Raw genomic sequence first — 12139 nt, 5'->3', positions numbered from 1 at the left:
ATGTAAGGCAGAGGACCCCACTCTTACGTGACTTTTTGACAATACAATGATAGTTGCCAGTTGTCACACTGCCATGCATGTGCATCCTTAATTATGAAGTGTCTCCTAGTTATAAGTTATAACCAAGGTCTCAAATTTCAGTTTCAGAATGCGTTTCATTCCTCACCGAAATCAAAATTCCAGACAAATTCTAACGAAATCAAATTAAATAATATTTTATCTCGTACAAGATTTCGAACGAAATTACCGAAAATTTTAGTAATTTCGGCTGAAATTTCAGAAAAAATATTTAATGAAGAATAAATTCTAGATTTTTTGGGAGATATTCCTTAAATTTCGGACTGAAATATCAGGGAAAACAAAATTTTGACCGAAATTTGGGTCGAAATTTTGTAACGTTTCGAGTTTACCCAATTTCGGCAGGGTTTGGCACAAACAGAATTTATTGATCAAAATAAAAAAAATTACATCCGATCTCTAGCTTACCCGGCTGTGGATCGAGTCTGACTCCTTCCATGCTGTGAGGATAATGACTATCACCTTTCCTTTCCTACGCCAACCCCCTCTTAGACTCTGTTCACTTGTTTTCCCGGGAAAGGAAAATAAAAGGTTTTCCGGGAATCTAACGTGGCATTAGGAAAAGAAATTCAGGGAAACTGTGTAGGAAAAGGTTTCCCGCGCCTGTTCACATGCGCAGGAACTGTGGAGGAAAAGGTTTCCCGAGAAACTGCTTGTCCACCTTTTTTCACTAGTTTTCCCGGGAAAGCAAATCCGACCAAAATAGTGGGATTTGGTTTCCCACACTTGTGAGAAAAGAGACATTTTCACATCATTTTTGGCAATTTCCATGTCATTATTTGACATTTTCCACCTAGGCTTGTTACTTTCTCAGGAAAACAAGTGAACACCAGAATTCTGTCTTGTCAAGGAAAAAAGAGGCTGTTTTCGAGGGATTTGCTTTCCCGGGAACGCAAGTGAACAGAGCCTTGGTGTATTTATGACCACCCTTTTACACTACAATGGGGTGGCACAAGGGGAAAAAAAACATGCCATAAATATTGGCAGGGCGATTCAGATACTCGCTTCATATTGGGTTTTGGATTGGTTTTGTAGCTTTTCCTACTATCCCGATTCGACTTTATCACGTTTCTCACTCTCCTTGCCAATCTTCTTATCTCTCAAAATCTCCCCTCTCTCAGTATTTCAATGTCCCATCATCTCATGGAAATGATTTTGGGGCACAACCTATTTACTTTTGGCCCATCAAATGGACGGTTTGGATCATCCTATAGTGCGGGCCGTACAGTTCATTTTGAATAATATGGGCGGGGCCTACATTGTTCAAAGATTTCAAATTAATTGTTGGGCCCAACAACGTTGAGAGATAGAGAGAGAGACCGGTTTGGAGTGGTTGTAACGGGTACGGGGAATATCTCTGCCCCATAACTAAAGGGATTGAGAATATCACTTTCCTAATTGGGAAAAAATTCTCATAATTTTTTTTTTCTTAAATTAGTTTTCCAGTGTTTGACTAATTTATTTTTTCATGAATTTTATTTCCATGATTCTAGAAAAAACTTAATTCATGCTAGACCATAGAAATTTTCTTTTCATGAAATATTATTTTCATGAATTGTTTTCCCTATATTCAAACAACCCCTAATTTAGGGAAAATTTTGGATGAAAGTGTTATTGGTGAAGCTTGATCTCAATCTAATCTTGAAAGTACTGTACACGTTTTCCCGAGATTTACAATTTAGGGGGTAGTTTTGTACTTTCATGAATTATGATTTTTCCCTTTATCATAAAGCGTCTGAGAACACCATATAAAAAGGGTGTGATATTAGGAGCCCGCCTCAGAGAGAGCTGTAAGGATTTTGTAATCTCTTCTTCAGAATAGTGGAATCGTTGGGTTGTTGCTCTGCCGTGGACGTAGCACATATCAAAGTTTGGTTGGGTGAACCACGTAAATCTGTGTGTGTTCTATTTGTGTGATTTTTCGTTTATCTTTTGCATAATTATTTTGTTGTGTTGTTAATTCCTAACAAAAGGGAATTTTTCTTCTTAACCATCCTTTTTTCCCATGGAATTTTTCTTTCCTATTTGTTCTTAGAATAAAATCTGAGGAAAAAATCCTCAAAAGAGTTTTTCACGTAAAGAGAAACTCCAAGGCGGTAGCGCAATTTCTATTTAATAAGGTTATTGCTTTAACTATATCTTGGGTTAAAACACTTGAGTCGTTTCGATTTGTATCGGCTTATAATCTATGGCATGGTTGGAAAGAGATTTGTAACGAATCTACCAATATTCCCAAAGTAGTTCAACGATGGTCTCCGCTGAATCGAGTAGTGAAATTAAATTTTGATGGATCTAGTTTGGGGAATCCGGGCCCTTAGGTCATGGGAGGTCTACCAAGAGATGATAAAGGTATAATATTATGGGCTTTTAGAGGTCCAATCGGAGTAGCAGACTAATGAGGCAGAAGTTCGGGCCGTACATCAAGGAATCAAACTACTCTAAAATGTTGATCTAAATAAAGTGATCGTCGAAGGTGACTCTCTTAATGTCATCCGTTGGTTAAGAAGATCAAAGACTGCTCCATGGAGATTTGCATCTTTATTCGACGAGATTTACGATAGGATTGGGACGGCATCTATCTCTTTCAACCATGTAAGGAGGTCAGCAAATGGTGAGGCGGATAAATTGGCCTGAGATGGGGTTTCTAGGGAGAGATTTTAGTTCTTTGATTTTCTTCCTTCCTAATTTTTATTTCTCACTTTCCTTTTTGGATTTGCTTTTTCTTTTGTATCTCTAAGTTGTAAGTGAGGGGATCTCCTTGATCTTCTTCTTTTCAATATAATGCCTTTAACATTAAAAAAAAAAAAAAACCTCCAATGGACCAACGCGCAGAAGGAATGAAATTTTCCTAGAAAATAATAAAAAACTTTATTTCTAAATTCATGGGAATTGAGTTAGAAAAACATTTCAAAGAATTATTATTTTTTCCCAATATAAAATGCCCAAAAACTCGTTTATGATTTGACAGGCACCGGCATTTCACAGGGCGGCTGTTGCATGAGAGAGCAGCCAAGCTGGCTCAGATTTTGTCATATTCATTCAATTCATCTGAGGTGGCTACACTCACATGCACCAGCGCCCCAAGAAACGCCTTGTGCGATGGTACTTAGCAAATCCCTTAACATAATTGTGTTTTTATGATACAAGACAAAGATAGGTTTTGGGGGCTTTTCGACTCTATCACGTTTCTCACTCTCCTTGCCAGTCTTCTTATCTCTCAAAACTTCCCATCTCTCAGTATTTCAATGTCCCATTACTTATAGTAATGGGATTTTGAAATACTGAGAGTAATGGAAGAATATTGGGGTGGTCTGCCTTTTCTGGTAAAAGACAATTATCATGGTCCTGGAGTTCCAAGGCGGCCTATGGCCCGAAAACGGTGGAGGAGCTGGATTCTGGCATTCATTTCATCGTACAAGAAACTGTTGACGGTTCTTTGGATTTTCGTAATCATATCGCTTTTGATTTGGGAGATGAACATCATGTTCAGGCCGCCTCGGATCGTCCAGTCGCCGAGGCTTATCCCTAGTATGCGTCCACTTGTTTTCAATCTTACCGATTTTGGAGGCATCGGAGATGGAGTGACGCTTAACACTGACGCATTTGAGATGGCTGTCACTTCGATTGCAACATTTGGAAATCAGGGTGGTGGTCAGCTGAATGTGCAGGCCGGAGTTTGGCTTACAGTGCCATTTAATCTCACTAGCCATATGACTCTCTTTCTTGCGGAAGATGCTGTTATACTTGGAATTGATGTAGGTGTCTTTCCTCTATTTACTTGAATCTCTATTTTTTTAGTCTGTTACTGGCATTGGTTGTGAATGATTAATTGTTTGGTTTTGTCATTATATTACATTTACTGCACATCAAGATCTTCCTGTTAAGATGAAAACGGCCAAATTCTGTACCAAGGAGTAACATTCTGTTTTTTTGGTGTTTACTCTGTTCAAATCATATGCCTTTTAGGTCTACTAGTTGGGTTCTGTTTTTGGTCCATTTGCAATGACTTTTTCTTAACCTGATGTAATTTGATGCTTGCTTACTGAAGTGAGTGAGATTTTTTTTTTTTATGAATGTCTTCATTGGGACAGTTGGGTTCTTGTAGTGTGGTGGATTCAACAGAAACTGAGGTTGTTTGGTTGTGGGCTTATAGTCTCATGGGCATGCCTTAGACAAAAATGTAAATCTGTATCTTAGGAGAGGACTGTAACGGAGGGCTGATGGGAGGGAGTGATGCATGTGAGACCAATGTGCGTGCATTGGCTTGCACTGTCGAATAACAGGATTTACTAAATGCCGGAAGCATGCTTTTCATGCTGACAGACATAACTATTACATGAAAAAGATTTCACTTGCTCTCTTTTAGAACAAGATTTTGAAAAGCATGAGGGTTGAAAATATTATATTGCTCAAGGCTTACATATTTTAGAAAAAAACCATAATATTTGTGTTCTCCAGATATCTTCTTCTAATGTGACTGTTAACAGGATGAGAAGTATTGGCCATTGATGCCTCCATTACCGTCATATGGATCTGGGAGGGACCATACTGGGCCTCGATATGGGAGTCTGATCCACGGTCAAAATCTCAAGGATGTTGTTATAACAGGTTAGATGTATTTCCTTCTTAATAGTTCAAGTTTTATTGCGAAAATTTTCTTCAGAGGCTCTTAATGTCATCCATAAATTGAGGCATTTCCAAACATGTTAGTTTGTTATATTTGACTTTAACTTCGTTACATATGGGACAAACTTGCATAGTTGGCTTGACTAATTTTAATGGTGGCATACCTGCTCCCTGTTTTCTTTTCTTACATTATAAAGTGTCCCAAATTTTGATAGGACCTCTGAAATGTACATTATCTATGTCCACAAAATGTTTTTGTTAAAGTATAAAAGATTAAATACTCCCCTTCTCCAACAGCTTAAGCTTTTGGAGAAGTCGGTAAGTTTCTAACAATTTCCTATAATCTGCACGTGTCAATTGGTATTCAACTGACTATTTTAGTGTCTTTTAACCCACAGGATACAATGGTACCATAGACGGACAAGGTCAGACATGGTGGAAAAAGTTTCGCCAAAAACTTCTCAACCACACTAGGGGCACACTTGTGCAGATCATGTGGTCAAGTGATATCCGAATCTCCGACATAACTCTTCGCAACGCACCTTTCTGGACACTCCATCCCTTTGACTGCAAGAATGTAACAATCTCGAATGTTACTATCTTGGCTCCTGTGCTGGATGCTCCAAACACAGACGGAATAGATCCTGGTGAGCTTGCATTTGTTGACCATTCTTACCTTTCTAGTTTCAATTTATTTTTCCTTTTCCCAGTTCATGATTTATCGACTGTGGGAGGCTATACTATGTTAAGGGCCCATGGAAAGGCCGAACTCAGCATTTCACCTATTTTCAGGCTGCCTTAATTTTCTTTTATCATTTCTTTTTCCAAAAATTTTAGTTCTGCAACCGTATTGTGTCTACATTTTTTTTCACTGCTAACTGTAAGAGTTGTTGGTCAACCTCTTTTTTCTTTCGTTTTTTATATATATTCAGCCTTAGTAGCTTAGAGTACTAGTCATCGTCTGTGCAGATTCCTGTGAGAATGTGGTGATAGAAGACTGTTACATAAGTGTTGGGGATGATGCCATTGCGATTAAGAGCGGTTGGGATCAGTATGGAATTGCTTATGGCCGGCCATCTTCCAACATTCTTATTCGCAATCTTGTTGCTCGATCTATGAGGTGAGAGTTCTTCGAGATTATCTCTGACTCTCATTGGCATGACCTCTAGAAAATAGAAAGACTACTTTGGTATGCACACTCCAAATAAAAACACAAATGATGTGTCATTGTGACTTGTGAGGGTGTGATCTTGTGAAAATATCAGATCATTTACATGCATATGTGCTTGGATATGTTATGCTTATATGCCCATGTGAGTGTGCATATGATTGTGTGAAAAAAAAGACAACCTATATTTGCATGCCCGTGTCAGCGTGCATATGATTGTGTGAAAAAAGACAACCAATCTTCTAAAAGGATTTATGTTCACAGAAAACCATAACTTAAGGGTGTGATATTGTGAAAATGTTAGATATTTTACATGCACAGGCGTGTGGATACGTTGTGTCGGTCAAGGTTTTAAATTTCGGTTTCAGAATACGTTTCGATCCTCACCGAAACTGAAATTTCAGCCGAAATTTTGAAGGCATTTTGATCATCTAATTGAAAAGTGCCCATCAGCTGCTATGGACAGAATGCATCTGACGTTGGTCATTTTAGCAATCGGAGCAAACATTTCCTCATAGTTTACCCAATTCCCCCACTTGATAATAAGGCTTCGGGTCAGGGTATCGGAAGTCAAAATGACTATAAAACATATAAAGTTGAACCGTGCTTGTTACCTTTGTCCAAATTATTTGGCATCCTCAGAATTATTACTCACCTTTCGGATGAAATCTATCGAAATCAAATAAAGTAATATTTTATCCCCTACAAAATTTTGGTAAAATCCCTCTAATTTCGGCTGAAATTTCGGGATAATATTAAATAATGAATAAAACCTAGAGTTTTTTGTGACATTCCTTAAATTTCGGACTGAAATTTCGATAAAAATTGTCTCAACTTTACCCAATTTCAGTTTTGGTCTCAACCGAAACCCAAAATTTCGGATTTCGGTCGAAATTTAAAACCTTGGTGTCGATGTGCATATGATTGTGTGAAAAAGAAAACCCATATTCTAAAAGGATTCATGTTTACAGAAAACCATGACTCATCTTTTCTTCTTTTTTTTTTATTATTGTTTGCATATTATTATATAATTTCAATATTTTTTATTTTTTATGAAGATTCTTTCTTCTATATCTTTTGCTTTCATGAACTATCTTTCAATGCATCATGCTCATACCTTTCACATGTATGTATATACGACAGTATTGATAAATCTGAAGAAATTGTTATATCATGCTTGTTGGATACATTTCAATGCATGCTAAGAAGAAGCATGAGTTAATCTTCTCTTGTCCATATTTATGGAGTGCATCGCATTTACCTGTAAAGATCAAGTACTATAGTGTAGTACTGGATCACATCCCTTCGTATCTATATGCTTCATTTCAATATCGTATGCTTTTATTGACTATTTTTATTATTATGCTTTATAAACTAACTGTAGGGACATATCAGCATGTTCGTTTTCCCTTGTCCCATGTTTGACATAGACAAACATGTCTGTATTTAAGATTTTGCATTGTGATTATGGAAAATTCCATTATACTTATATTCATTTGAGTGGTTCTATTTTCTAGTAGTTCTGGAATATCGATTGGCAGTGAGATGTCAGGTGGTGTCTCAAATGTACAGTAGAGAACCTCCTTGTGTGGAAATCAAGGCGTGGTGTGCGGATCAAAACGGCCCCTGGGAGAGGGGGCTATGTTCATGACATCTCCTTCCGGAACGTGACTTTTGACGGCGTCCGGGTGGGGATTGTGGTCAGGACTGTTTACAACGAGCACCCTGATGAGAATTTTGACCCCAAGGCTCTCCCAGTCATTGAGGACATACACTTCAACGGAGTTCATGGCCAGGATGTAAGGGTGCCAGTCCGGATCCAAGGTAGTGAAGAAATCCCAGTGAAAGATGTGAGCTTCCATGACATGACAGTGGGGTTAGCAGACAAAAGGAAGGATGGATTCCAGTGCTCATATGTTCAAGGGCATGTTATTGGAACTATTTTTCCTGCGCCCTGTGAGAATCTTGATCTTCATGATGAGCAAGGGAATATTCTTAAGCTGGCAGCATCACCAAACATTTCCAACATTGATTATGATTTTTGAGAATGCAGGCTTTCAGGTACTGCATTTTTCTCTTTTCGACTTACTTTTATGGCGATGGCTTGAGTGAGGAGATGGTTGAGGTTTTGCATTTTTCTTTTTGAGAATTCTTTTGTTGGTTTCACGTGGTTATATAGACATTTCAATGGATTCTTTTGTTCTTTGTTTCTTCTTAGTTTTCCTTTATAGGTTTGTATATAGTGCCTATGTTAGAAACTTAATCGTTAATAGCATTTCAATGGGTTCTTTCATTCTTTGTTTCTTCTTAGTTTTCCTGTTTAGGTTTGTATATACTGCATATTTTAGAAACTCAATTGTTTATATTCTTGCAATAATAGAAAATAGTTGCAATTTTTTTCTCTTTGTTTGTAGAAAGAGTGATAGTATGAGATGCAGCTATATGAAATTCTCTTACACATAATTGATTCAACAACTGCCCTTCACTATACATCACATGTTACCCAGAGACATGTACAATGATGGATGTGTTCCAATCATAGTTTATCACTGACTGGGGTTGAGCCGCAAGATCAATTGGTAAAGACTACATTCTTCAACCTTGAGGTCGGAGTTTCAATCCCAGCTTACCTGCCAAGAAATAGTTAAACACTTCATTTTCAAAGGCCATGTTTCGCAAAATTTTATTTCATGGAATATTAGCTTACCAAGTGCTAAGAGAGGGAGAGGGCATGACTGACGAGATAGTTTGAGGCTTTGTATCTTAACCATGAGGTTGCAGGTTTCGATCTCAGCTTTGTAGAAAATAGGTAATTATTATGAAGATACAAAGTCTCAACCAGAGAAGTCCCTGTTTGTTTGGGATTTTGAGAGCTGATTGTGAGTCCAAAACTTAGCCCCTGTTCGTTTTAGATTTTGACAACTGATTGCGAGTCCAAAACCGATTATTGAATATATATTTTTCCTTGGATGGCATTATTGAATCAAAATTCAACATGATTTTGGGTCCAATAATCAGTTTTGGACTTGTAATCGGGTGTCAAAGTCTAAAACGAACAGGGCCTTATTATTGGACTCAAAATTAAACATAAATTTGAGTCCAATAGTCAGTTTTGGACTCACAATTGGTTCTCAAAATCCAAAACAAACAGGGCCTAAGACACTGAATCATCTTGATTACCAGTTGTCTCCCAACATGCGTTTAATTAAGTTGTTTCTGGAATTTGACACAAATACTGTGTTGTCATTGATAGGGCAACATTCAGAAATATTGTGACTCAAGTCCTCTGCTACAAGATTTGAATTGAATATACTTCTCCTTCAAATTGGCTTCAGCAACATACATTAACAATTATATACAAGCAGAAGTTTCAGTCCTTGCCCTACTTATTTCTACACGGCCAAATTATAAGCAGGTGCAAATTGTAAGAAACTAAAACTAGTTGGGAGAATTGAATGAGATTATTAAGGAAATGCTATAGGGACTACCTTGTTTGGATGATGGCACTCTCCACTTTATCAAACAATATCAACGCTCTCTGTCATAGTAGTGTGCCTTTTTTTGTTAGATATTAAAAAATGAGCGCTAATATCAATTCCTATTTTTATTTTTATTTTTGAATGACAGAAGATATATTAAAGAAAAAAAAGGGAGACCGAGATGGTACATGTAGAAGCTCAAAGAGAAAAAGAAGAAAGAAAAACCAAAAATACAACCAATGAAATGGAAACTCAAGGAGGCAAGGAATCAAATAACTCAAGCGATTCCCTCATTCACACCCTCGCTAGCTAGTCTATCAGCGATATCATTTGCTGATCTCTTGTCGTGGTTAAAGCGATTGGGAACCCATAGAAAAGCCCACCACCTGATGCACAATGTAGATCAAATGGTCCCATCATTCGCATTAGGAGTGCGCGTGTATCATTTGTACCATCACAAATAGAAAGTTGAAACCCCATTCGGCCCTGTTCGTTTTAGATTGTGAATGAGATCTCATTCACTTTAGTCATAACTGTTTTTGCTCATCAAGAAGCGATTACGTTGCTAGTTGATATTTTTTGCAAATAGGACATTAGGGCATCTTTAGAAGCCATTGATTATATTTTTATGCTATTATAAGGATTTGCTAGCGTCCATAGAATGGCATTTCGCAGGTGGCCTGTTGCATGTGAGAGCTGTTAGAATATGATTGGTTGGATATTAGAATAAGATCAAATCTTCTAAGATTTGATTTGATTTGATTGTTGGATTGATTGGAATAGATTAAGTAGTTGGATTAGACTGGGCAAGTGAATTAGATTAGGATAATCTCTTTCTATAATTATCTTGATTTCTAAGTGCTCTATATAAGCACACCTTGAGATTGATTGTTTTTTTTAATGGGTTTGAGATTGAGTGTTATCAAGCAACGATTGGTGGAAAATCCAAAAATTATCAAATGCAGCCACTTCATGAATGAAGATAAATCTGCTGAAAAGTGACCTAGATGGCAACCTAACCGCAGAAGAGAAAGGAAACAACCCAGAGCCAGAACACAGGCGCTGACCTCTCCACCACTAGCACAAGTGAATAAGAGATCAGCAAATTTTGTTTTCATTCATGAGGTGGCTGCTCTCACATGCAACAGGCCATCCACGAAATGCCTTCTGCGATGGATGCTAGCAAATCCCCTTTTATAGATATCATTTACAAATAATCATAAGAAAATTATATGCGGACGCCCATGGCCTTGGGATGTCAGTGGTGGGGGCAGGGGTGCAACTCAGATCATATTCAACCTGAAAAAAAAGTCAGATGGCATTGGGTATTGGTCAGGTTAGGTTCGGGTTCGGGTTGAGTTTTCCTAGAGTTCGTGTCGGGTTCGGGTTGGGGCTAGGGCAACCTGACCCGAGTGACACCTGGCCTTTTATTTAATCATTTTTTTAGTTTTTAGTTTGTACATGTAAAGCTTAAAAACTCCGGTTGGGTCGGGTTGGAACTCGGATCGGTTCGGGTTCGGGTTGGAAAAATGGTTCCTCTGGTTGGGTCAGGTTGAACCTCATTGGTTTGGAACTCAGGTTGGGTCGGATTGGAGTTGACCTCAACCTAACCTGAGTTGCCCCCCTAGTGGTGGGACGGCCACCTCCTTGTGTGTCGTGGCCTCATTGGCTGTGCATGTAGGGGCGTCAATGGATTCAAGATGGACCATCCAAATCCAAACTTAAACAAACAGGATCTACACACATTGGTAGGATCCATAGACACATTTCGAATCCCTATCATAGGATCCAAATTTTTTTCTGATCGGATCCAGAAAACTAACAAAAGCTCGTGAGACCGACTTGAGAGATGAATGACAAAAATGCATAATAAATTCGGATTTATCTTCCTTCTATAGCCATTGACTTAAGTCTCTAACCCACTGTTCCACCGCCATTGCAGCTCACACTTGTCCTCGGCCTCTTCTGAGAATTTTAATTGTGTACAATGTAAGTAAGACTTACTAGTGTGAAACTACCAATTACTCAAAAAGCTCAAGGCATTAGAGATGCCATTATCTAATCTGTTATACTTCAACTCTCCCAGTCTCCCCCTCACGTGTGGCCCCTCTTTTTTGGGTTGGCCTACATGTGGCATATATGGCCCTCGTTTTCGATTGGCCTAGATGGTTTAGCTTTGAACTCAAGACATTTTGCTTGATACCATGTGAAACTACCAATTACTACAAACGCTCAAGTCATTAGAGATGGCATTATTTAATCTTTTATACTTTAACAACTACGACACTCGAATGGATTGTCCCATTTAAAATGGATCATGACTGAGATACGGGAAGCAAGATCCAAAGAAGCAAAGGATCGTGCTCCCTCTTGTGTGCATCATGCTAGTGGGCCATGCCTGCACAGTAAACCTGCAGCCTCACTACCTGTTGGGCAAGATAAATCCGTATTAAATGCAAAAGAGCCCCAAGTCAGTTCAGCTTCTACTCCCAAGCCTAGTTCGTCAGATCCCCTTGGGCCCATTTCAGCTGTTCCCGATCATCCTTTGGACGCTGATGGTCTTTTGAAAGACCCAATTGCTTCCCACCCCATAGCTAGCAGCTCCTACCCTTTGATTTCTTCTAACTTCGATCAGAGCAGGGATCTTCCAATCTCTGCGCCTAATCCAAGGAACTCCATTCTTGCTCCCGGAAACAGTAAGAATCTGACTCTAAAGCCACCCAGTTCTACCCCAAATCAATGGAAAAAATTGTTCTCAAACCATGACCAAGGAACTGTGCCCACAAAG

The 12139-nt window shown here is 38.5% G+C and overlaps 1 pseudogene across 1 annotated transcript; it reads left to right on the top strand.

Moving 5' to 3' along the window:
* Positions 1-3345: 3345 nt before the first annotated feature.
* Positions 3346-8165, top strand: LOC143876847 (putative polygalacturonase; annotated as a pseudogene). The gene is made up of 5 exons (XR_013250487.1): positions 3346-3833; positions 4566-4686; positions 5103-5351; positions 5674-5824; positions 7390-8165. The product of XR_013250487.1 is annotated as a putative polygalacturonase (transcript).
* The last annotated feature ends 3974 nt before the right edge of the window (positions 8166-12139 follow it).

Source organism: Tasmannia lanceolata, unplaced genomic scaffold (genome assembly GCF_043159265.1).
Source record: "Tasmannia lanceolata isolate RefF3 unplaced genomic scaffold, GAP_Taslan_0.1 ptg000005l, whole genome shotgun sequence".
NCBI classification, from domain to species: domain Eukaryota; kingdom Viridiplantae; phylum Streptophyta; class Magnoliopsida; order Canellales; family Winteraceae; genus Tasmannia; species Tasmannia lanceolata.
This window is presented reverse-complemented; position numbering and strand designations above follow the sequence as displayed.